This window comes from Lontra canadensis, unplaced genomic scaffold (genome assembly GCF_010015895.1).
Source record: "Lontra canadensis isolate GAN:19392208 unplaced genomic scaffold, GSC_riverotter_1.0 scaffold120, whole genome shotgun sequence".
Classification (NCBI taxonomy): domain Eukaryota; kingdom Metazoa; phylum Chordata; class Mammalia; order Carnivora; family Mustelidae; genus Lontra; species Lontra canadensis.
In genome coordinates, this window is record NW_022631114.1 from 2,170,041 (window position 1) to 2,196,575 (window position 26,535).

Consider the following 26,535-nt stretch of genomic DNA (forward strand, 5'->3'; position numbering starts at 1 on the left):
CAAGGGGAACATTTTGGTTTTCCCAACTACATTTGAACTGTTTTCCCCACTTCTCCTCTTCATTAGTTCTGTTGAGTTCCACGCCCTCCAAACCCCATGGGCATTTGTTGCTGATCTGGGGAGCTCATCTGTGTTCATGGGGTTGTTACTCTCTTCCAGCGTCAGCGGGGAGCTGGAGCAGTGGGGACCCTCCAGGTGCCTGGCTCAGCCTCCCCTTCACCTCCAGCCCTCAAGGGGCTTGTCATTTCCAAACCTGCATATCAAGAGCCAGCGAAGGCCTCTGTCAAGCTATCTGTTCCCAGGCCCACTCCTCATGCTGCCCTGTGCCCCCTTCTCTCCTGCCCCGGGACTCGGATTCCGTAGGTTAAGGTTGAGGCTAGTAAGTGGGATTTTCATTAAGATCATTCTGATGCCGTTGTCTCTGTGGCCTGTTGAATCTTTGGGGACCACCCGTGTGACTCCAAGCCTCCTTGTGCAGATGAGACCTTCAGAGTCCAGCAACGATGAGGAGCCTCACCAAGGTCACACCGGAAGACTTGCCATCACACACAGTACACAGGGATCTTCTACCTTTGTAGGGTGAATGCAGACGGGGCAGAAATGACCAGAACGTTAACGGGGCTCTTTGCCCAGGACGCATGTTAGTTCTCCATTTCGTATTATTGGGGACTCCGTGTGTGGTGTCTCTGTCACCGAGGGGAGCGGAGGGTGAATAGGTGGTCTGTGTACTTACCTAATCTAGGACAACGGTAAATAAAAGATGAGTATAAGATCCAGTTTGAATTCTTGTGTACTGAAGGAATTGTTAGTGTATTGTTTTGCCATTGTTTTTGGCCCCATGTTTGTTGAGTGGATGTTCCGGTTAGCTCTGCCTGCTGATAAGAATAGACACGAGCTTCCGTGGGCACAGCAGGTACGTAACCGGGGCTCTGCAGAGTCTGGCAAGGAAATGCCTAAAACATACAGTCCTTATTCCGATCACATGGTGACAGATACATATTTGCACAGCCACTTAAAATAAACAAAGCCAACTTCTTGAAACTTATCTGATTCTCTTTTACGCTGATAGACAACTATTTGGAGCTGGGAAGATAGTCTGTGAGGATGGGAGGTCATTGATGGCATTTATCGCAAAGGCCCAGGAACTCATTTTATCTGGCTGACTTTATCTTATGGACCTGGGGATCGTGGTCTACCTCCCAGGGAGCTAACTGGGCCACGTAGGGAGTGACTTTGTACGTGTGTGCAAGTGTGTAATGATCAGGATGTGTCTGTCTGACAGGTGGTAGGTACTTAATAAATATTTGATGATAGACTGTAATGCTTCAAAAAAGACTCCTTTTGTGTCTGTCAACAGTCTAGCTTGGGATGCTGCTGTGTTCTGGTTTACTTTTTTCCCTTCTCGTAAATATCTGGGCTCTAACAGCCAGCATCTTTAATGGAATAATTTACATTTCTTATAGCCCAACTTTTGATTTTGGTATTTTTCCAGCCGTGGTACCTCTCATGATTCTGTTTCCTTTGAGGAAAGTATGTCCACTTAGAAACTTCCGTTTCTGGCTGGTTTTAGAACTTAACACCAACACAGCCTGGGTCCAAGGCCTGCTGGGGGAAGAAGTGTTACATCAAGATCCCGGGCCTCATCCATGAGCCTCCTAAAGGCTGGAGGCCTCGCCCTGCCCCTGGCCTGGGCCTTCAACCCCCGCAGAGCCGCCCCTCATCTGCCGGGGGCACAGGCGGTGGAGAGCTGGAGCTTCTTTCTGCTGACCATGTTGACCAAGAAGCAGTGACGTCCTTTCCGTGAGGGCCGAGCCATCCTGGGAAAACCTTCCCATGTCTGGGGGATTATGCCCTTTTACCGGGAGCTGTGAGGACTCCCTAGCCCGATAGGCAGAAGATCCGAAAAAGAAGACTCCAGACTAAATTTTGTGTTTCCAAGGGTTTGATTAAAGGCCATTGGGCTGCAGGATGGGCTACAAGATGGACAGTTCTTCTGACGGAAGAACAGCTTCTTCCAAAGGTCGTCGTTTGGCTATAAAGTACAGATGACTGGGTTACGATGTCTTACTAACAAGGATGTGATTTGGGCCCAAGGTGGCCAAGTGACTGCATCCGGACAGTTGGGTGGGACAGCCAAATGGGATTGCTGGCTGCCCGGAGGCCCCGAGCATCCCTAGAACCTCTTATTTTTAAACTCAAACTAAGTTTCTTTGTTGGCAACACAGGGATCATTCTGTTCTGAGCTAATTCTTTTGTGGGCCCTGAAAGGCCAAGGATTGGATAAAGGGGTGGCCGGGGATTAAAAATCATGAACGAATTAGGGCGAGTCCACAGGAAGGAAATTTCTTTCCGGATGGACTTGCTGGCATGTGGGTATTACCCTCCGTGGATCACAAAACTTTATTCCCCTGATGAACAGATGGGGTCAACTTAGATCGTATCCGTCGCCGCTCACTCTGACAGTCGAGCAATTTCCTGATTTAAAGTAGTAGGCAGAGGTCTTACTTACTGATAAAGTGGGGATATTTATATTTGTTTCTAAAAGCTTCTTTGCTTCGTAGGGGTATCAAAAGTAATATGTATCCTGTGTGTCGTATCTGGATAGAAAGAAGGAAATAAAATCACCCCCAGTACCAAAACCTAAACATGAAAACTGATGATACCATCTTTTTTCTATGAATTAAGTATGTCTGGACCTGCGTGTGGTTGTACTATATGGTTGTGAACGTCCTATATATATTTTTTTTCTTATATATTATAATATACTTAATTATATATATTTAAATAGATATTAAAGCATTGTATATATATTAAAGCACTCTAACGTTGCACATCTCAATACCTCATGGTCTTTATAAGCAGTGTTTTTATGCCAGAACGTTTAATGTGTTTATTTTACTGAAGCTGACGTAGTTCTTTTCAAGAACACAGACCTAGGGGCACCTGGGTGGCTCAGTCAGTTAAGCATCTACCTTCGGCTCAGCTCATTATTCCCAGGGTCCTGGATCGAGCCCCACATCAGGCTCCCTGTGCAGCGGGGTGACTGCTTATCTCTCTCTCCCTCTGCCTCTTTCCCAGCTTGTGTACTCAACTCTCTCTCTCTTGCTCACTCTCTCTCAAACAAATAAAGTCGTGTTAAAAAAAAAAAAAAAAAGAATGCAGGCCTGGGCAAAAAGGGGCTTACTTTTCACTCCCGTAGTTCCCAGGCTTGGTGCCCTTGGCTGTGGAACCAAAGGTACCTGGTACCGGGTAGATCTAACTGGAGCTGATTGAATTTATGTCGTCATTTGCCCGTATTGAAAGCAAACATTACCCATCCTGTATGAGCATGTGGAAGGAAGAATAGGTTAAATGAGATGCTGGTGCCCAGTGATAGAGCTCTGCATAATGAGAATAATGCACTCAGCCTGGCTGACTTCTGTCACAATCCTTGCTTTCCCATCGGCAGGCAGGAGGGCCGGAATGGGCCCTGGCTCCCCACGGGCATGCAGGGCTGGCGTCTGAGGTTGCTTGGACCCTCCCCTACTCCACATCCTCGAGATCACCCACCCACCAGTGGGATGAGGACTCTAAAGTGTGAAATTAACACATTAAGTGAATGTATATCAGGGTAGCCTTGGGCTGGTGTTTGCAAATTAAATTTTGTAGAAATTAGCCCCAGCCCTGCCAAGGCAGCATTAACTTAGTGCTGGTAAAGCCAAACTGTTTCTGGGACATTTCTATGCTGAGAGGTAAGAGTTGAGTTTTACACTAGGACAGTGAGTCTTGCTGAGTAAACTGTGGTCTGTCTGGTAAAACAAAACAAACAAACAAAACAACCAGAACTGTTGATCGGAAGTAATGCCCCTCAGTAAAACATGACTCATGTAGTGTTGAGCTTTGAAGGAAACATGTATGACTCTGTAAGATTGTACATCAGTCAGCAGAGATGTCAGCCAACTTCCAAGACTCTTATGGGTGATACTCATTATTTGGCATTCAGAGAAAAAACAATTTTTTTTCCATCACACCGAGGTGGGATCCATCTCTCAGACCCGTAATCACATTAACCAAGCTCACTCTTGTTATGTAACGAGAGTGCACACTTAGTAACTGACAGAAATGAATACCGTCATGGGGACCTCTTCTGAGTCCCCACCTTCTCTGCCGCCAGGTAGGCAGAGAGCTGGAGTTTGCTTGGGACATTTGCGATGAGAACGGGGCAGACGGATGAACGAACAGCCACTGAACTCAGGCAAGGATGTCATCCGAGAATATTCCTTGTCCGATGGCTAAAGTTCCTTGGCCTCTGGATGCCAACATTTGCTCCGGGATTCTCCCTTTTCCACATCCCAAATGCCTGACCCAAATTCTGTTTTCAGATTATATTTGGCCATTGATTAGGTTACATACAGTCAGATCTTATAGCCCTTAGGGCTTCTAACTCTTTATAGTTTAAATCTTGGAGGGAGATCGTCCGTTCTTTCTCAGCTCTCCAGGGAAGTCTTACTGTCCAAGACGAAAGCCCATGGCTACTGACTTTCCAGGCTCGGTTCTGTTTGAACAATACCATTAGGGCTTGCCACTTTGTCCAGTGAAGGCTGTTTCTTTGCTGTAGCTTACTCTCCATCCCAACATTGCTTTGTTGATAGGGATATAATAATTTATATAAAAATATGGCACCTAGGGGCACCTGGGTGGCTCAGTGGGTTAAAGCCTCTGCCTTCGGCTCAGGTCGTGATCCCAGGGTCCTGGGATCGAGCCCTGCATCGGGCTCTCTGCTCCTCGGGGAGCCTGCTTCCTCCTCTCTCTCTGCCTGCCTCTCTGAATACTTGTGATTCTGTCTGTCTAATAAATAAATGAAATATTTTAAAAAAATATGCCACCTAAATGTTCTAATGACTTATCTATTGACAGGTCACATAACAAGGTCATGCTGGTCCTGGGTGTTTGGTACAATTCAGTTCTGCACTGGCTGGCAATATTGCATTTAGCTGACTTTTTTTGTTTTTGTTTTTGTTTTTGTTTTTGTTTTTGTATCTTCATGGAGCCTGGCACCTTGTTAGGCAGGGTGAGAGGATATAAAATTGAGTAGAGTTCTCTGATTTCTAGGTTCTCGGTCTAATGGGAGAGACAAGCATGTAGATAAGTTATGGTAGGGGCCCCCCGGGTGGCTCAGCCGGTTAAGCATTTGCCTTAGGCTCAGGTCCTGATCTCAGGGTCCTGGGATCGAGTACCGCATCTGGCTCCCTGCTCAGGGAGTCTGGTTCTCCTCCTCCTTCTGCCTGGCTCACCCGCTCATGCTTCCCCCCCACCATAAATAAATAAACAAACAGACAAACAAATAAAGAAAGAAAAGATAAGTAATGGTAATATTGGGTCCAGTCTGCCATAACATGGGAGAGGGCAAGCATTATGGCTTCCCCGAGGCAGTGAGTACACAGGCAGGACACAATAACTGGAGAAAAAATGTTCGCAGGGATGATCCAGAAGTCCATAGTACCTTGGAGTTTTGGTTAACAAAAGCCTAGTTAGGCAGGAAATGGAGAGACCCTTTGGGGGGACCTGGTGTTCTGTGTGGCTGGGAGAGAAAACATCATGTGCATGAAGAACCATGTAGCTCCTTGACCAGAATCCAGCACCCACTGCCTGTGGCTTCCAGGACTGAACAGCTCCCTCCACTGTTGGGACTCCTTGTGTACCCATCTAATGGGGGGACTGGCAACCGAATCCTCCAGTGCCATGTGTAAAATAGAATGCCTCCCTCGTGGGATGGGCGGTCGGCGTGTTATACACTCCCATTCATCCTGATTGTGGGAGATGGAAACGAGACCAGGTATGCAGACTTCTCCACCAGCATCTGCCATGGATTTGACAGGCACTGTGCTGTGCCAGCCTCCCACCCGCCCCCCCATCCCACTATTTTATTGAGCTGCCCTCTTTAGCATTTGTTAATCTTCTTTGGCTGATGGAGCACAAGTGAAAATTGACGTTGGCTGGGTGTAGGATTTTCTCTCCATTCTTGACTGCTGTCCCAGGGCAGTGGTACGTGCCGGCTTGTGTCTCTTTTGGCCTCTCCAATTTCCTCCTTTATCCCCTCTATTGAGATTTTGGTGTCTGGGTCTAAAACATTAAGTGACATGAACCTCTCTCTCTCTCTCTCTCCTCTCTCTCTCTTTTTTAAGAGTGTAGTTTAACTTTTTCTGGGTAAATCATCTTATCCGTTTTTTGTGCGGATCTAGTCTGACCCTGATATTCATTAACTTGGAGACCTTCAGTTTGTTTTTTTCAAGCGTCTATGGCAGAAAGGACAGATAAGATGCCCTGTTTGACAAAGCAAAAGTTCAAAGTTTCTCAAGTGCCATTGGAAACGGCCCCTGACGACCCAGGATTTCTTCTGATGTTATCTTGTTTCTGTCTCTGTTGGTTTCTCCTGGTCTGTAGACTTACCTGTCTGGTTTCCCATGCCCCCAAGAGCTGCCCGACTGCAGCATTCCAACCTCTCCAGGGTCTGCAGCATCAGACCTTGCTAACAGAATCCGTTTTCATCTTGGTGTGTCCAGCCTCACGTGACGCTGCCTTGTCACTGAAGGGGAGGATGAAGAGAAGTTTGGGAGTTCGATCTTTTAAAAAAAAAAACGTAATGTGTTGAATTATTTGGGTCTCTTGGCTTAAGCAACAGCAGGACCACCACCAAAAAGCCTGGGGCCCCAAGAGATAATGTAGAGGTTTGGGGGTCTTGGTGATAAGAGGTTCGTGGAGTTCACTTCATTCCTCTGTTAGTTTTCAGAACAGGCTGGGATAGCGGCTCTAATGACAGTCCACACACTGTGCTCTTGAACAGCACAGTCGATCCTGAATTCTCGCGGCAAACATTGCAGACTGGACACTCTTGCTATCTTTGGCTGGAATGTCATCTCAGAGGAATCCCATGTTAGCTGTTCAGGGCTCTCACCAAGCTGAGGTGATCTTTGAGCCGTTGACTGTCTTCTGGGTTAACTCTGGCATCTCTCTACTGCAGAATGCCCTTCCAGGACATTCTAGCAGGATCTGGATTCCTAGGGAGGCGACTTTTCAGTTAATACTCTCTGGTGCATTACCACGCTGTGCTGAATGGCTTTTCCCCCACCTTGCCCTCTACTTTTCTCTAACAGAGAATTCCCAGAACGGTTTTGTTTAGAAATGATTTTTTGCACTTTCTGGACGGACAACATAGAGTCTGCTCTCTCCCACCACTGTGTCCTTTTCATCTCTTCATTTACCTGGGCTTTCCAAAGACCCAGTGGGCTCCTTGGGTGTTTGAATTTGCTGATTTTTCGGTGAACCTGATGTCATAGTCTAGACCTTTATCCTTACATATGCAAATTATTAGATTACCTTTAGCAGCTGGGAGCTGTGGCACTGTCTGCCTCCTCTTGGACTTGGCAAGAGCCTGTGTAGGGCAGAGCAATTTTAGTTCCTGAGGTGTGTGGCGTTGGGGTGGGGCCCGTCTTCGGGAGTCCCGAGGAGCAGGAAACCTGTCCTTTGCTTGCCCACCTGGAGGTGTCCCTGATCACACTGGGGTTCTGCTGCTCCAGGACGGCACTGGCTAGACGAAGAATGTCATTGCAGGTCAGATTACCTGCCTTTCCTCCACAAGCACCTGCTTTCCCACTCTGGCCTGAATTACCTTGGAGATAGATTGTTGAGTCCGAAAGACTTCTCTGTTTAATTTTGGGTATAGGGCTCACACTGCTGCAAGATAAACATGTCTCGCTGGGTGATCTCGGTGGTTTGATACGAGTGTGGCTGGTTTCCTCAGTACTGCTGAGATGAGTGAGCTGATATAAAAATCCTAGAAGCTTTTTAGATGGTTGTGTTGCATCTGATTTTAAAGTCAAAGCCTCTGCCAGCGTGGGCTAATTAAGATACATAAATGGGTAAATTCAAGTTCTAGTTTAACTTACTTGCTTTTATTATAAGGAGGCAAGCCGCACACTTAGTGCAGAGAAAGAGGGGACTCTGGAGTTTGCTCACCACGGGCAGGAGCCTGTGGGGTGCGGACCCTCGCACTCAGATGCTCATTGTTGGTATTTCCTCATTGTTATTTTAATATCTAATAAAAATAATTGAACCCTCTTTTAGCCTGTTTGATAAAATCAAACGGACGGGGTGCCTGGGTGGCTCAGTGGGTTAAAGCCTCTGCCTTCAGCTCAGGTCATGATCCCAGGGTCCTGGGATCGAGCCCCGCATCAGGCTCTCTGCTCAGTGGGGAACCTGCTTCCCCCTCTCTCTCTGCCTGCCTCTCTGCCTACTTGTGATCTCTGTCAAGTAAATAAATAAAATCTTAAAAAAAAAAAAAAGATCAAATGGACAAGCCCCATGGAATGCCTGGGAACACTGTCCAGCTCGCCAGCGATGGCTGTAGGACCAGGGTGCCCACAGCAAACACGGGTGAGATGCAGGTCACATATCTGAAGAGAAAACATCCCCCACATGTGTCGTAGCGTCGAGATGTGTGCATGCAACACATACCCTGCTCTCGTTAACACGAGGAATGGTATTCCTTGTCCACTAGACTGGCGTTCTTGCAAAAGCAACCCTAAGGGAAATCCACACAGAATTTTGAGAAAGAAAAAAAGGGGCTATTTTGAGGGAAGCATTGCAGGAAAGAGATTTCCTAGTGAAGGCCTGGATGTTTGAGAGGTTGGAGTAGAGGGAGTTTGTTTAGAAATAGAACTTTAAGCGTAAATATTTTTATTTCCCTGATATGATATCGTTATTTTAGTGCAGCTGTGTCCCCGTCTCTGGGGGACGTCCCCTCTCCTCTGGGTCATGGACATCTTGTCCTCGTGCTCAAATTCCCCCAGAGAGTGTTGTTGCTGATGTGCCCTGTCATAGATCTGACTCCTAGGTCTTTCCTACTTCTTTTCTCATTGTCTCTCAGGCTGCATGGAAAGCACCGTGGCCCTTGTTAACGTAGGTTTCTCAGGGGCACAGACTAGAGTCAAGACAGAACTTTAGGTTGTATCCATTTTGGTCTTTAATAGTGATTGTGTTGGAAAAATAAATATGATCTTGGAGGTGAGATTGAAATGTTGCATTGCAGCGTTGTGGGAAGGTTTGTATGTCTGTGTTGCCTCCTGGGGCAGATGAGAAGCTTCCCGAAGGCAGGGCCCATGCTTTGTGTACCTTTCCTCATGCACCGGGAGCCTTGCAGAGAAGTAAATGCTTAGTGGGTACTTGAATGAAAGAATGAAGACGGTACCAGAAGGTGGATTTTGTCGATGCTTTATCTGTGGTTAATCAGAAAGTTTTGATTGATTGCTCCCTGATGGCTTCAGCTCTGTACTGAGTATACACGTGGATTTATAGTCTGGGAACTGATAGTCTGACGGTGAAGACAGGAAATACAAACTCCAGAGAATGTCTATTTTTAAAATGAATTTGATAGTAGAAGAAGGCTGAGACATATATTTTCTTTTTTTTTTAATTTTTTAAATTTTCTTTTCAGTGTTCCGGAATTCATTGTTTATGCACCACACCCAGTGCTCCATGCAATACGTGCCCTCCTTAGTACCCACCACCAGGCTCTCCCAGGCCCTCACCACTCTCCCCTCGAAAACCCTCAGTCTGCCCCTTAGAGTCCACAGTCTCTCATGGTTCATCTCCCACTCCAGTTTCCCCCAACTCACTTCTCTCCATCTCCCAGTGTCCTCCATGTTATTCCTTACGCTCCACAAGTAAGTGAAACCATAGGATAATTGACTCTCTCTGCTTGACTTATTTCACTCAGCATAATCTCCTCCAGTCCTGTCCATGTTGATACAAAAGTTGGGCATTCATCCTTTCTGATGGAGGCATAATACTCCATTGTGTATATGGACCATATCTTCTTTATCCATTTGTCAGTTGAAGGGCGTCTTGGCTCTTTCAGCAGCTTGGCGACTGTGGCCATAGCTGCTATGAATGTTGGGGTACAGATGGCCCTTCTTTTCACTACATCTGTAACTTTGGGATAAGTACCCAGTAGTGCAATTTCAGGGTCATAGGGTAGCTCTGTATTTAATTTCTTAAGGAATCTCCACACTGTTTTCCAAAGTGGCTGAACCAACTTGCATTCCCACCAACAATGTAAGAGGGTTCCCCTTTCTCCAAATCCTCTCTAACACACGCTGTTTACTGTCTTGTTGATTTTGGCCATTCTAACTGGTGGAAGGTGGTATCTCAACGTGGTTTTGATTTGAATCTCCCTGATGGCTAGGGATGATGAGCATTTTTTCATGTGTCTATTAGCGATTTGTATGTCTTCTTTGGAGAATCCGTTCATGTCTTCTGCCCATTTTTTGTCGTGATTATCTGTTTTGTATGTGTTGAGTTTGAGGAGTTCTTTGCAGATGTTGACTATCAGCCCTTTGTTTGGAGTGTCATTTGCGAATATCTTCTCCCATTCCGTGGGTTGCCTCTTTGTTTTGTTGACTGTTTCCTTTGCTGTGCAGAAGCTTTTGATCTTGATGAAGTCCCAAAAGTTAATTTTGGCTTTTGTTTCCTTTGCCTTTGGAGACATATCTTGAAAGAAGTTGCTGTGGCTGATATCGAAGAGGTTACTGCCTATGTTCTCCTCTAGGATTCTGATAGATTCCTGCCTCACGTTGAGGTCTTTTATCCATTTCGAGTTTATCTTTGTGTTACGGTGTAAGAGAATGGTCAAGTTTCATTCTTCTATGCATAGCTGTCCAGTTTTCCCAGCACCAGTTATTGAAGAGCCTGTCTTTTTCCCACTGTATATTTTTTTCTGCTTTGTTGAAGATTATTTGAACATAGAGTTGAGGGTTGAAGAAGGCTGAGACATACATTTTCTAAGGGGATGAAAATGTTCATTAGAGGCCGAGAGGGGGAAGAGGAAGCAGACCTTCAAACAACTCGGGTTTGAACTGTAGAAGAATTATTTTATAGGTACAGTTCTGTAAATGTATTTTCTCTTCCGTATGATTTTCTTGATAACATTTTCTTTTCTCTAGCTTACTTCATTGTAGGATGACTTAGAGAGTACATATAACGTACAAAACACGTGTTTATCAACTGTGCGTGTTCTCAGTAAGACCTCTGGTCAACAGTTGACTATTGGCAGTTAAGTTTTGGAGGAGTCAGAGGGGACATGGAGATTTTTGACTGTGCGGGGGTCAGCATCTATAACCTGCAGTGTTGTTCAGGGGTTAACTGCATAAATACAGGCTGCTCCTCTGTTGAAATCCCAGGGGGGCTGCTTCTCCTTGGTGTCTGACCGCCTCCAGCGAGTGGCTGGACCTGAGACAGGGGCCCCACATGGTCTTGTCCGAGTAAGTGCGTGGCGCACAGTAATCTGCTCTCATCCCACAGGTCCTCCCTCTTCCCTTCTCGTTCTCCTCTTTTCTTCCCTAATGCTGGGTCTGCCATGATAATCCGCTCCCTTATGCATTCTTTTATTCAGCAAGTCCCCATTGCTCACCTGTTCTGAGTCAGAATCTAATTCTGTACATTAACGAGAGCCACCCATCACCTGGCTCCAGCTCTGGTCCTAAAGAGGCCAAGAAGGACACGATGCTTTCTTAGTGCCCCGTAGACACGTGTCGTCCTCAGCACTAATAAAGCTCACATTTACTCACTGCTCACTCCTTGTTGGGCGCTGGCTAAATACAGTTTTTACCCAAATACTCTAAATTGATTTAAAAAAAAAAAAGATATTAATTTACTTCATCTAAATGAAGCCTCTCTCTCTGACTTGAAAACCTGTCGTTTCCCAGAAAAAGTTAAAATGTCCCTGCCTGGCTTTTTAAGGCTCCACACTTAAGCTAAATAACTAGTCTTTCCGGCTTTCGCTCTCAATGTTCTCGATGAATCATTTGCTCCCACCACACCCACTTATTCATCGGCCTCCGTGGGCTCCGCACAGCCTGGAGCGCGCTGCCCTTTCTCTCTTTGAAGATGGAGCGGAACCTTCCCCTGAGGCCCTGCCCACATCTCTCCCCTCCCACTGGGACCTCTTCCCTCCTGGTGAATCCCTAAGGCTCAGGCTGTGAATCCTCCTTGTTTGTGGGTTTCCGTTTGCAGTTACTTTCCACAGGCTCCCAGCGAGTCCTCAAGTAGTTGGCTTCCTGCCCCCAGCGCAGCAGGGAGCTCGGTAAACCCTCTGGGGCCCACGCACACCCTGGGCTTCTTCCAGTCCTTGGCTGTGAAAGTCGTCGGGGGCCTTCAGTTATGTGGTGGTGCAGATCGAACCTTTTCATCTTTGAGATGGAGTGAGAACTGGATCTGGGTCGTAGAATAAAAACAGAACTTCTCCCAGGGCAAAATGAGAAAAGGCAGTGCTTTTGTGTTTTTGCTTTTGGAATACCCAAACCCCAGACACGGGCCCCATATTATCTCACGTAACCTTCCTGCTGATCCTACTGGTTGCTGTAGAATCCTGCTTCTTTTATCATCCCTGTGCAGATGAGGAAGCCGCCCAGGGATGCGTGCGGGTCTGTCCAGGGCCACCAGCTGGGAAGTCCAGGGTTCGCAGTCACACTTGCTGTTCTCACTCATCTTTGCCTGTCTCCCAGTGTACGAGTTTGTTTCATTCCACTACTGCACTCAGCACTTTATTTCACTCAGTACTTTATTTTTTAAAAGATTTTATTTATTTGGGGAAGAGAGAGAGTGAGAGCGAGAGCACAAGCAGGGGGAGCAGCAGAGGGAGAGGAGAAGCAGGCTCTCCACTGAGCAGGGAGCCCGATGTGGAGCTTGATCCCGGGACCCTGGGATCATGACCTGAGCTGCTTAATGGACTGAGCCACCCAGGCGCCCCTGCACTCAGTACTTGAAACTGGTACCTAGTAAACAGATTTGGCAGTACCTCTCTCCCATCTCACCTTTTTTTATCCCATTTAAACTGGAATCAATGTATTTGTATTTGTGTTTAATTTGAAACCCTTTGAAAGCAGTTTTTTCTTTAGTGTTTGTCTGCATCAACCCATGCACTAGTCCCGATTGCCGGCGGTGTCTCCTCCCCTGGTGACGAGGAGTTCACCCGCCCGGGGCTCGGCCCTCAGCATCGTGAAGCCAGTCGAGGGGTTGTCTGCCCCGACGCGGGGTCGGGGGAGCCGCTGCTGCTCCGACTGGATTGTGATTGTAACAGCAGCCACATCAGCTGCAATTATTAATGCTCAGAAAGGCAGAATCAGCTGTTTTTCCCCATATGTCTTTCTGATTCGTGTTTAACTGCTTTTCTGCTTGAAAATGCTGCTGCCGTCAGGACTTTTTCCTCGCCTAAATGAAGGTGCCGCACAGACAGTTGTGATCGGCAGTGCTGTCTGCACAAGTTAAAGCCCTCCTCATGTTGTCTTTTCTGTGCAGGTTTGGAAATCAAGAAGGTACAGATACCGAAAGCACAGCGTCGTGATGAAGCCCGACTTGTGGCGGATGGCTGGGTAAGAACGTTCATATTTCAAATCTGGAGATGTAAATATTTGACTTGATATAATGTGACCATACATTCTTCACTACTGATTATTTAAACCTTCTGTTGAGCTCTTAGACAGATGGTCTTTTAAGTAATGAACTCCTTTGAATACAGCGAGATGCCATGTGGTAAACTGATGAAGTCGCATTATTAATAAATATTTTAAGCAACAAAAAAATCCAAAGTGAGAGTGGGTAGCTGCAGATTAGTAAAATCTAAACTCCATCTTCTAGAAGACTAGGGGTATAATGCCTTTCCAGGCATTTTTAGCGGCTCTTCTCCAGTTCTGCAGAGCAGTGGGAAAAAAGGGGATCCCTGTCACGGTTTCCGTCATCAAACCGAATTTACCAAGACTCTCTCTGCCTCTGTGTGTGGCCAGCCTTCAGGATGGTTGAGAGTGCTCCTGCCTCCTTGCCTGGTCACTGTCATCTGAGGCAGCACTGCTGCAGTGAGTTAGCAGGATATATAGAAACAAGATAAAAATGGTCAGAAATGGCCTGGGTGTCTCAGTCAGTTAAGCGTCTAACTCTTTTTTTTTTTTTTTAAGATTTTATTTATTCATCTGACAGAGATCACAAATAGGCAGAGGCAGGCAGAGAGAGAGGGGGAAGCAGGCTCCCTGCTGAGCAGAGAGCCCGATGCGGGGCTGGATCCCAGGACCCTGAGATCATGACCTGAGCCGAAGGCAGAGGCTTAATCCACTGAGCCACCCAGGTGCCCCAAGCGTCCTACTCTTGACTCTGGCTCAGATCATGATCTTGGGGTCATGAGATCGAGCCTCATTTAGGCTCTATGCGAAATGGGAAGTCTGCTTGGGATTCCCTCCACCACCTCCCCTCTTGCTCTCTTGTCCTCTCTCTCCAAAATAAATAAGTAAAATGTTAAAAAAAATAATAAGAGAAATAATATTAACCATTATCTTTGTATGTTTCACCTTGAAATGTAAATTGGATCCGATTTTCAGTTTAAAAAAAAAAAAAGGCTGAGTTTTTCCTGCTATATTTTTGCCTCAAGCCCCCTGGAATTCTAGGCCCATTGACAGTACTGCACTGACTTGTAATCAGGAGGAAAAAAGTGTCCCACTTAAATGAACTTTCCTGATCATGGACGGTCTCGTCAAAGACTCTGCCCACCTGATCACCTAGCGTAGATGTTTGGCTATGTCTGAGGCCTCTCACATCCCCCTGGCTTTCTCAGTAACCCTCCCCATGAACCCGTTACACTCGAATGTGGTCTGCTTTAATTCTGGATACTTTTCCACAGACGTGAGGAGTTTGCTTTCAAATCTCTCCATTCGGGAAGAATTAGAAAAAGGCCCTGGCAAGAGTGGAACAGCGGTTAAAGAGGATGGGGCTGTGAGACTGGAAATCTTTGCAATGGAGCCTTCAGAGAAAGAGGGGGCATCAGGGCGGTGCCCTGGGTCAGGTGGGAGTGAGGGAGACGTGAGACATGCGAGGCAGGCTGGATGTTGGGGGACGGCAGGGAGGGGATTTTACTGGCTGCTCTTGACATGTGTGCCTGGGTGACCAGGGGTGTTGTCACAGCCATGTCTTGGGGAGAGACCACGTGCTGTGGGGAGGGAAGGGTGCTGGTCGCACAGGCCCAGCGCCATCCAGCTCAGAAGAACCAACCCATTTCCGTTTGGCCCACAAATCCTGGCCTGTGTTCAAAAATGTCTTCTGTTTCCCATACTCTTTCTTGAAACCCTTTGGTTTTTTTCAAGCATCTTCAAATTCTGCTCTTTGTCGCTCTGGCCATCTATTGGCCACTTGGTATTTGCAGATGATGGTGCTCCGTGATAAGGCAGACGTGTCTTTGCACTCCACACGTATTCTTCCCAGCCCCTTTGCAGACCTAGACCTTCCTGCTTTTGTGCCTTTGCACACACTGCTTACAGTCACGCCCTTCTCATCAGCCTGGGGGTCGTGGCTTGCCTGCCAGGAGTTGGCTGGAATGCCATCCCATTGTGATGGGTTCTGTCCAAACACCGAGCCTTTGCTGTCCCTGTTCGGGGGAGCTGGGTCCTGTGGGATTTTGTGCAGTTGCATTATGACCACACTGTCGGGAGGCCCGGGTCCCTCTCCTTGGGGTTCTCCTGAGGCTACGTACCTGTTTACCTGCCTTCCAGTAGGTTCATGGTCAATGTTTGTTGAAATAATAAATGAATGAAGTATATTTATGGAGCTCGTCATTGTTTGGGGTTAGAAAACCAATGTTTTGTCTGTGAGTCTTAATGATGTGGGAAGGTAAACGGCAAACAGTACAGATATTCTGCATTTCACGCTAATTATGAGCTGAGGAAAGGGTATGCAGGGGTAGGTAGCAGATTGAGGTGATGAATGAATGAGCTGCGTTATGGTCTCTGAGACGTTTCCCTTGGGAGGAAGACGGCTGAATAGATACTTGCTTATCATCCCGGACCTTAATCTTGTGAGCCTGCTAATAAGGCAGTCACCAAGCTGCGGAAGGAAACTGTCCAATTCTCAACTCTGCGGTTTGAAGAATTCATGAGACCCCTTGTGATTTGGGCTCTGCCTTACGCAATTGCCCGATTACTATAGTCACATTCATACTAATATTTATTTTCCTTTTGCTTGAGCGATTACTCTGTTGAAAAGCTTGTCTGTAAAAAGTGGATTATGTAATTACTTCTCTAGAAAATTGGCTTTCTGCTTACTCTTAGGATTAGCATTTGGGCAGAATGGGAATCGTGTTTTGGGACCACCAGGAGCGTGTCAGGCCCTGCGGGGCCGTTCTGTATGGCCTTTGCCCGGCTCAGGTGTTCAGATAGGTGCCATGAGCAGAGTTGCTCGTGACCCTGCCACCGGATCCACGGTCGGCCGTGGCTCTGCAGGGGAGGGTGTCTCTTCCAGATCTTCGTATTTCAGGGAAAGCTGCGTGAAGACTGAAGAATTTGGAAACAAAATATGTATCTGGGTCAGATAACTTTGGCTCATCACTTATGCACAAGAATTGCTCCAGTGAACACTGGAGAGGGCCTCGAAGAAGCTCTGTGAGTGATGTGGGTTCTGGAGGACGGTGATGCTGGTGCTCCTTTCCCAGAGTGGTTGTCTTCCCAGTTTGCATTTCTGATTGCCCGGGCTCTGCCCTTTCCCTGCCAAAGTGATCCTCAGGACACGTTTTGAACAGCAAAATGATGGTTCCAGAAACACGCGTGACTACAATGAGACCCATGGTTCTGTCCCGAGGGACTGCCTGGTTGTCTCACAGTGACCACCTCGCATCATGCATCCCGCGATCACCTAGACATGAATTGCTTGCTCTGGCTGTGATCCCCTGTCTGCTGTTTATTCTAGCTGTGTGTCCTCCTAGAAAAATCTGCTTTTCTGGTGTGTGTGTGTTGCGGGGGGGAAGGCGGGGCAAAAGTTTGCTTTATTTATTATTTATTTATAATTTTATTTATTTGGAGGAATGTATTCATGTGGCCCAGCAGCGTATTTGGTGGAATGTTTACCCCCGACCCTCTGCCTGCTGGCCATGTCCCCTCCTCACAGCCTCTTGTGCTGTGGACGCCTTGGGAATCATGCCAGAGACGTGTTACGCATTTTCAAGCAGATACTGATCGTCTCCGCTTCTGGTCCTAAACGAGTAGCATATGTAGGATACTTTGCATCTCTAAGTGTACCGTGAATATTTCTTAACTTCTTTAGCTTTCCACGAAAAATAAGCTGATTTGGAAGATGGCATTTTTTGACCTTCTACCTACAGAATTGACAAGACCAGGACGGATTTTTGTTAGGCAGGACACCCCGCTCTCCTCAGAAGGGTGAGCTGGTCTTGATGTCTGAACCCTTCATCTGTGGCTCCTTCCGTGAGCAAACTGATGGCCTGTGGCTCCTGGTCACCACCCCACCCCCACCAAAACCAACCATCCAAATGATAACAAAAAATAAGCAAAAGAACAAAAACCCTTCAAGTCCAGAAAACCTTTCTTGACTAACCAGAATTCTTACTCTCTTTTCCTCCATTTCCTCAGAAAGTATATGATTCTCTGACAAACTTCCAGAGTGTTCCAGAAAGTGTTTTTTTTTTTTTTTTTTTTTTCCCCTCATTGCCCCTGATTCCAGGGGCATTGGAGAATGGCTCCCACTTTGCAGGTCCTTATCTCTGTGCTGGCTGCTCTCTTCCCCAACTATGCCAGTCTATTGGCTAAAACATAACCATTTAATTTTGTATGGTCTTGTATTGTTCTATAACTCGCTGCAACCAGATGGTGAGCTTGAGGACAGGGGCCTCCTTTTATACCCTTGTACACCCCATATTTTAAGGTAGGGTGATTTTAGTGAGAGGTGGTTCTCACTAAAGCTTTGCTGAATGAGAGTTATGCGAATTTAGTCTCCTATCTCTAACCTCCTAGACATGACTCTTCCTCGGGTTCCTTGTTTAATATCTCCAGACCCCACTTCATAATCCCTTCTAGGCACGGCTCTCATTCCTTCTGCTGAGGGGCTCGGGTTGCTCGCTCTTCCTGTTTCCTCATGTCGGGCATCACATTTGCTTACTTTTCAGCAAACAGTGCAGAACCCTGTGATGGTTAGTAACAACTCAGCTGGGCTATAAGCACTCAATTATCTAGTCAGACATACTGATCTAAGTGGGAAGGTATTTTGCAGCTGTGACTAACCTCCACAATCAGTTGATTTTAAATAAAGGAGACATCTGAGTGGGCCTCATCTAATCAGTTGACTCAAAGGAGACTGTCTGGGTGGGCCTCACCCAATCAGTTGAAAGGCTTTAAGAGCAAACCTGAGGTTTTCCTGAAGAAAAAACTGTGTGGACTGCAGCTTCAGCTCTTGTCTGAGAGTTTCTAGGCTATCCTAGGCCCCACAGTTGAGTAAACCAGTTCCTTACCTCTCTCCCTCCTCCACTTCCCCACTGCTCCCCCCTACTCCCTGTACACATGTATATAAACACACACAACTGGATCTGTTTCTTTGGTAGAATCCTGACTTATCTGATGACACCACTAGTGACAATATTTTAGGAAATATCCACTCTTGGTATTTTTGTGACTGACAGTCGACATTGACTCTCCATTGCCTGCAAAAGCTCACAGCATGAACATGAAACACAGAGTCCTACACCTCTGGCTTGAAGCTCCCTTTCCGTCCTCAATCACTTCTGTCTCTTGAGAACCCTGGTCCTCTATGTTACAGCAGTCCTAAACCCTGCCACTTCCCTGTGCTCTCTTGCCTTAATTTGACCACTGCTCCTTCTACCTGGGGTCTCCTTCCCTTTCCCCTCCACCTGGCAAGCCTCCTGCTCCTTCTTCAGGGTCTGACTTAGGTACCATTCCTTTTGAGAAGCGCCCCCACCAGCCCCACCTCAGACAGTGGGCTGTTTTCTCGACGATAGCATTATGCAGTTCTGTCTTTCATCCTGTCAGCATCAACGTATTTTAATTATTTGCACGTCTCCTTCCCCCGGAGCTGAGTTTTTGTCCTCCACAATGCCCAGTGCGTCACACAATGTGAGTGCCTCAGTAGGTGAGTGGAATGAACTGGTTGATGAACTAGTGCTGGTTGGTGCACTAGTTGGTGTAATTTGGGGGGGGCTGCATTCGTGTTCCCACACTGAGTGGGTTAAAAGCATGTCTGTGATCACACCGACACCTCCTCGGGTAGTCAGGTGCTGTGTGGTCCGGTGCCTGGTGGCCCCAGTTGGTGTCCTTGGTGGCCGGCCACACCTGTTAAATCTCATACCAGGAGTGGGAAGCTCGTCTGGTGTATTGACTCTTATGAAGGAGGCGTGGGCCATAAAAGGCCTTCCTGAAATGTAGACGAAAAATGGTAAGTCCACAAGAGTGGGCATTTCTCAATTTACGGTGGCCTTTCAGTGTTTTCCTTCCCCTCTCAGGGTCGTAGAGAAGTCTTTTACAAAGAGCGTAGGTATTTTTTCAGGTGAGAGGGACATCCTTATTTGCAAAAGTAAGGTTATCCAGGCACCGGCTGGCTGCCAATACCCCGGCGGGTACAGAATGCATCTAGCCTTTCCATCAGTCCACTGCTTCGTTTTGTAGCTAAATCTCTCCAGCTTCCTTTAGCCTCGAGATGGAGGCAGAGCTCTGGGTCAGCTGGGAGATAAAAATGGCATTTTGATTTTGTGATCTAAGTATTCCTTCCAGAGTTTGAGGTATAATGGCAACATGGTTGCTGACGGTGCTCTTATCAGTACCGCCAGAAGGAGGAGGAGAAGCGGAACTTCTGCTCAGTTTGTAAACAGTTTACGGGACTGAAATGTTGCCTGGTGATTTTGCGTTGTAACACTGGCTCTTAAAGGAAGCCAGCAATGACTTACTAAAGCAGCAATATAGATCTGTCCTGACACAGAAAGAAGTCATTGATATTGTAATTGGAAAAAAAGAAAAAAAAAAGAAGTTATAGAATAATACTATAGCTAGAGTATGGTGTAAATTCCACTGTAAACGTTTAGATAATCATACGAGGATTAGAAAACTGGAAGGCACCTGCAGCTCTCTCTTTATATGTATATATAAGTGTGGTAAATACAGCTAATTATTAAGTTGTTATTATTAAACTCTTAATAATATTAAGAAAGTTTTTTTTTCTCGACAGTTCAAATTTTTTAAAAACAATTATCCTGCTTTCTCAGAATAAAAAGCCATTAGAGACTTTTCAGTTTTTTGGCAAAAAAAAAAAAAAAAAAAACAAAAAACTATCCAAGGACAAGGTTAGAACAAGTAGGTGTAAATCACAGCTTCCGGTAAGGGTGGTGATATTTTGTATGAATGACTTATTTTTCTGCCTTTCCCCATATTTGTGCAGGTAAGTAGATTGCTTTTCTAGGTAAATACAAACGAAGCCAGCCATGGTTCTCCCAGAGCCCTGGGATTCCCACACAGAGCCATTGAGATATGTGAGTCAGGGGCTTTGACGTTTCTAAATCACATACGAAAATAAGAAATGTAGAAAAAAAATAAGAAATGTGTACGATAAGAAGTTAGAAATCCCTCACCACATGTATGCTGTTTGTGGAACAAATTTATGGCCCTGGGCAAGTTGCCTTTCAGCGTTCAGTGTTACAGGACAAGGAATGTTGTCATGATTTATGCCTAACGAAATGCCTGCCCAGTAGGCGGGTCAAAATCATTAGGTTTCAAAGTGTCTTGCCAGGTCCCTTGTAATTTTCAGGCATTCTTGAAAATGGAAATACCTCATTTTAACCTGGGCTTGGCTGCTGTGGTGGCTTCTGCAGCCCTCCGCTGGGCTGATTTTTTTTTTTTCTTGGGAAGCAAAGGTATGAAAAGGAGCAGACGGCCTTGGGTCTGTCCTGTTCACAGAAGGGGAAACCCTGATAACACCTTTCAGAAGAATTCACGTGTTAAAGTCACAGTGTAGTGGGCTTTACCCCAGAATGCAGGGAGTTCCTGCCTCAGCAAAAATGGGGCTGGGGGGAAGAGGGGTAGATGGTCTGTTTTGGGAGCTGTTCTGATTGAGAAAGAAACATAAGGGGAACACTTAGACACTTGGGAGCTCATTTTTTCTTTTTCCTGTGAGAAGACTAGGTCCTGTCACACGGGCATCTTAGGTGCCTTTTATTTGATAGTTAAGTAGGGGACCCAGGGACCGAGAGTGCAGACTGACTTACTGTTTTCTTTCTTTCTACCATTACATTCCTACACTGCTTTGACCAAACTTGTCAACAAATACTCCTTCTGAGAGATAAGGATTGTTACTGTCATTTAAGTATGTTTATATTTGAAAGTCTTTATAACCATTTGGTCATGTCACACATTCTCTATACCCCAAGGTGTCCCAGAGCATGGAAATATTTCAGTGCCTAGTCCCTGTATAGGAGCATAAAACCTTCATTTTTGCATCAGGGAAAAAAAAAAAAAAAAGATTTGTGTTGGGAGGGAGAGGTTTACCTAAGTACCTGCATACGCTTTTCTGTAAACTTACATGCATAAGCCCGTATCTAAAGCATTTGTTCTGATAATATTAATGGTGATGCCATAAACTCCAATCTTAGTTCTTTTAGATCACGACCAGAAAAATCTTTCAATAAATCACTCAGTTTATGTTTGTGTGCAATACACTCTTCTACCACTAATTAGACCATGGGTAAAAATACAGGTGATTATGGCTTTGCTCTGTGTCGCTCTGTCCCACAGCCTCTGGACCACAGGCTTTCCTTTGGTTGGCTCGTGCTGGACAGATCCCGTGCAGGGACAGACATAGTGCGGAGTAAGCCTTCTGGAGGAGCACAGATTTACAAAATTCGCTTAAAATAACGTCTTGAAGATTCTTAGACAGCTTAGCTGTTTCGCTGTGGCTGAAGGAATTAGTAGGTGGCAGTGCCTGATTTTTGTCACGTGCAAATACCAGTGTACAAACAAGGCCTGCCCCATCCGCAGCCCCAGGCTATTTGCATACACTTAGGGCGGCGGATCCATGCACACAAGCAATGGGCGGTTCCTCTTGGGGCTCTGAGGGCTTCCTGGCTTCCCAGAGGTGGGCAGACCCAGCCTGCCTGGAGCTTGCATGGTCATTTACTAGTCATGCGATCTTGGCTACTTGGTATTGACTCTGAGCACAGTGAACTGTTGTAAGAATTAAATGAGATAATGTAAATGCAAACACCTAGCCGATGCCTAGTCCACAAACGACCTGAGGTTATTGTATTTTCCTTTTTCTGTCCCTCTGTGGGGTTTAGCCCAAGCTCTTTGAGTTTTGTCTCTGGCTTGCAGGACAGTGAGAAATGAGGTGGGTTGGGGTCAGGTTGTGGAGGTGTCCTAAGGAGAAATCTGCGTCTTATTCTGCGTCTGAGGGAAATGGCTCAAGGTTTTTGAAGGTCCTGACCAGACGTGCTTTAGAAAGGTCATTGCAGTAGCGTGTTTGAGGTTCGTGTCGGATGCGTATTAGAACTTTGTGACAAAATAGCTTCACGCTCTGTGTACGGGAGCACTTGGCACACATTGAATCATCTTACCATCGGCCCAGAGGGAAACAAATAATCCCTTATAGATGAAATGCCCGCATTTCCACGTATGCCGTAGATGCGCCTCGGCCTGTAGGCAGGAGACTGAATTACATTACTGCAGTATCTCTATTTATGTTGGGTGTCTCTGAAATGATTTTATTTCAGATTAACTATGAAATGAAATTTGCCTTTTTCAGGCAGTAGAGAAATTACTCAAGAGCCCGGAGAGACTTTTCCCAAGGTTACGCAAGTAGGTGGGAGCAGGCCAGTGCTATTTATACCACTCATGATAACTTTAAATTATTACATCCTTAACTACAAATGCCAACTATTCCGAGGACATTTTTGTCTATCAGATGCATTGTAATAAGAAAGGAATGAAACTGTTTTGTCTCTCCCTGTCGGGGTCTGGGTAGGTATTTTTAAATAAAGGACAGAGAAAGGAATTGGAGACTCGGCTAAAGACGCCACGTTCCTTCCTGCCTCGTTCACTTTCTGTGTATCTGTAGGATCAAGGCCACCCCTGCCTCTGGGTCATGCGCCGGGGCTCTGCTTTCAAAGAGAACCCTGTTCCCTGGGAAAGCCTGTTTGTGCAAGTGTGCAAAAAACTAGCATCTGGTTAGTGCTGGTGTGATTTTCTTTCACAGGGTCTTTCTTTTTATTAAAATATGTCAGTAAAAAGCATCAGACCAGCAGATAAAGTTGATGGGAGCTCAGGTCCAAGTTTAACTGAACACTTGCATTATGTAAGCATCATTACATTGTGTTGACTTACTGTCTTAACTCGCAGGTGCAAATATGGCAAGAAAGTAATTTAGGATTTGTACAGTGTCGATAAACCTGAGGTTTTAGGATAAAAAAAAAAAAAATCACTGTTCAGTCTCATTTGTTAAAGACAACCTGGGTGGCATGTGGACCTCGGAATGCAGGACACACGTAGATCACAGGGTTACAGGTTTTGTGTTTTCTTCCTCCCTCCCTCCCTCTCTCCCTCCTTTCCTTCCTTTTTGAAGATTTATTTATTTGAGAGAAGGAGAGCACGCGTGCATGTGTGCAACCGTGAGCAAGGGCAGGGATTAGAGGGAGCGCGAATCTTAAGCAGACTCCATGCTGAGCATGGGGCCTGACTCGGGGCTCAATCCCGCAACACTGAGATCATGACCTGAGCCGAAACCAGGAGTCAGACATTCAACCAACAGAGCCATTCAGGAGTCCTTGGGTTTTGTGTCTTCATATCATCGAAGGTATTTCTGTTCAGTATGTCCCTGGGGCTTTGGAGCTGTTTCCTTGTGGAAAGTAGTAAACCGTTAGCAAGTGGCAAGCCTGGAGATGAACTTTCAAGAACTCATGGGTGCTCTGGGGGTGTGAAGGTGCCCAGGAAAGCAACGGATGTTGCTGATAATATTCAGGTCAGGTTTTAAATTTTATTGGCCTGCTACACCAAATAGACCCCTATCCCTCTTCCCCTATGCTCCACACTACCCCCCCTTTCTAATTCCTTCCTCTGTTTCTCTGCAGTTTCCCTCCTGCATTTCCCCCCAGTTGCTCGTTCTGCTTCCTTTCCTTCCTTCTTTCCTCCCCTTTCTCTCCCCTCTCCACTCGGAAGTGTCTGTAGACTGCCAGAGACCCCTGCTGGCCTTCACCCTCCTCCTCCTCTCCTGCCTGACCTTTCCTTCCTGAAAGATGCAGGAGTGGGCATCTCCTCGCAGGCCCTCCCCATCCGTGTGAACGTGACTTTCGGGGATCAGCTGCACTCCAAGTTAGCAACCCTTGGCCTCTTGCTTCTTCTGTAAAATGAGGTTTTTGCATATTCTGGCCTGACCTTTGACTGGGTCCTAAACCTCGAGACTTCTCCCGCTTGGAAAGACTCCTTCACTTGAACTCCTCGGCGCCTTGCCTAAGGACCCAGCTAGTCACCAGGGTCAGAGAAGACTCCCAGGCAGGACCCTAGCCCACGGGGCTTCCTATGCCAGATTACCCTGAGGGACTGAGCTGCTTTACTAATAGAGAACTTGGTGGAGGGCTGGAGACCTCAGATCAATGAACTTCCCATTGCTTGACAGAGGACATCTCAAGGAGAGGCCTTCTCATTCTAGGGTACCATAAACAGATCCCATGTGACCAGTAGGCCTCTGGCATCAGCCATCAAAACAGTTTTAGTATGCACTGAAAACAAGGTAGACAGAACTTGTGTCTCTGGAATTTTCGTCAGCTGGACTGAGGAGCTAACAAAAATAGGAAAAAGAACATGGTATTATATATCCTTGCAGATTGAGATGCCAAGGTCACATTTTGCTTTTCCTCCTGACTGGTGAGTCAGCCGGCCCTCTGTGGCTTTCTTGGGATGAATAAACTGTAATTCAGGAGAGGATCTGAGATCTCTACTAGAAATTCAGGTAATACCTGTGTACCTTCTTATGGCCACGGAGAGCAAGACATAGTTTTTCTTACCTCCTCAGTTATGTGTGTGAGAAGGTGTGTGCATTTGTGTGTGTCTATGTGCACGTGTGTGTACACTTATTTTTTTAGCGTGTGTAGACAAAACACTAACCATAGTTTCAAGATCACACGAAGTAGAAATGAGCAAAATAAAAGCTCTTAAAGATGACACCATTCTCCGTAGGGATTCTCTTCGTCTGGATAACTTGCAAACAGCAAGATTAGGTACTAAATTTTAGGTGATGCTATTTGATGCCAGTGGCGAAAAGGTTTTAATGGAAAATGGTTGTGGCCTTTCTGGAAAGGGAGTCACATGGCATCACGTAGGACATGGCTTTGAAAGAATCAGATCTTGCTAGGACACCAGTCATTCTTTTACTCAGGGTTATTCTTGGCGTATAAGCCCTTACTGAGGGTCCCTTACTGCCTTCTGCCATGTCGGAGAAGGGAAGGGGGTGGTTGCAGGGATCGGAGTCCTTGTAGAATGCTCTCACCTGGGCTGTGTTAGAAATATCCCAGTCTGATGGAGTCTTTCTTGATCACGCCCTCCACAGAGCCAAATGCTGAGCCGTGTCCGCAGAAGCCCTCATCTGCTTGACCAGTGATCGGCCAGTGGTAGAACAGAAATCCTTGAGCTTTGTGCTCCTGCCCTTGACATTACTGAGCCTTTTTTGTTGTTGTTTATACAGTTGAACCTTGAACAATGGAGGACTGAGGGGGCCAACCTCCTATGCAATGGAAAATCCCCGTGTAACTTTTGACTCCTTTCAGAACTTAATACTAATAGCCTGTTGTTGAGTAGAAGCCTTACCGATAACATAAACAGTCGATAGATACATTTTGTATGTTATATGCATTACAGCCTGTTTCTGAAAAGAAAACATTAAGCACATAGCAAATCGTAAGAGAAAATACATTTACTGTACTGTATATTGGAATCTGCCTGTACGTGGACCCGCACAGTTCAAACCTGTGTGGTTCAAGAGTTAGTTGTATTTAGCAAACGTTAACGAGGGCTCACACCCAGCCTTCGGCCCCTGACGGCTATAGACTTCTCTAGGAGACCATCACAGATAACGTCAATGACATTTATTGCCAAAAGCGTTCTACCCAGAGTATTTTTGTCCTTCGGGATGACTTTAGCAAATGAGTAATGGATGAACCTTAAATATCTTCACGAGAGGTAGAAATGTTGCGTGCAGTGCAAGGATCACAAGGAAAATGTTCACAGTCACCGTGAACTCACGGCGTGGTGGGAGCACTGTTGTAAGCTTCCCCTGTGTTACTGCAGTCAGTCCTGTGAGGTCGGTCCTGTTGTTCCCTCCATTCCACAGATGGGAAAACCAAGGCTCCCAAAGCTCGAGTCTCTTGGCCAAGTCACAGGGCGAGTGCGCATGGAGCAGTGATTCTGAGCCCCGTGTCTGAGTCCGCAGCGCTCTGTGGTTCCCCGAGGGTAGGGACAGGGCTGAAGTTACTAGGAATTTTTAAGTTCCTAAAGTTGAAGTAATCCTGGTTGCTTCCTGCTGTGGATCTGGAAATTTTATTATGCATTTACTACAGGAGATGTAAAATCAAGACAAGTTGCTCCTTTTGGTCTTTTTAAGCGACTCTTGTGTTTTGCTGTTACACTTCCGGTTCAGTTACAGTCTTGTACGCATAGGAATGTTTCTTAATTCTGTTGATCCTAATAGATC

General features: G+C 46.2%; 1 protein-coding gene across 3 annotated transcripts in view; it reads left to right on the forward strand.

Moving 5' to 3' along the window:
* The window catches only part of SIPA1L2 (signal induced proliferation associated 1 like 2), a 213,070-nt gene that overhangs the window by 57,776 nt on the left and 128,759 nt on the right, over positions 1–26,535 (forward strand). For all 3 annotated transcript variants that reach the window (XM_032841144.1, XM_032841145.1, XM_032841146.1), the window contains exon 3: positions 13,333–13,406. The gene's annotated coding sequence lies outside the window, so the exon portion shown is untranslated. The remainder of the gene's footprint in view (positions 1–13,332; positions 13,407–26,535) is intronic.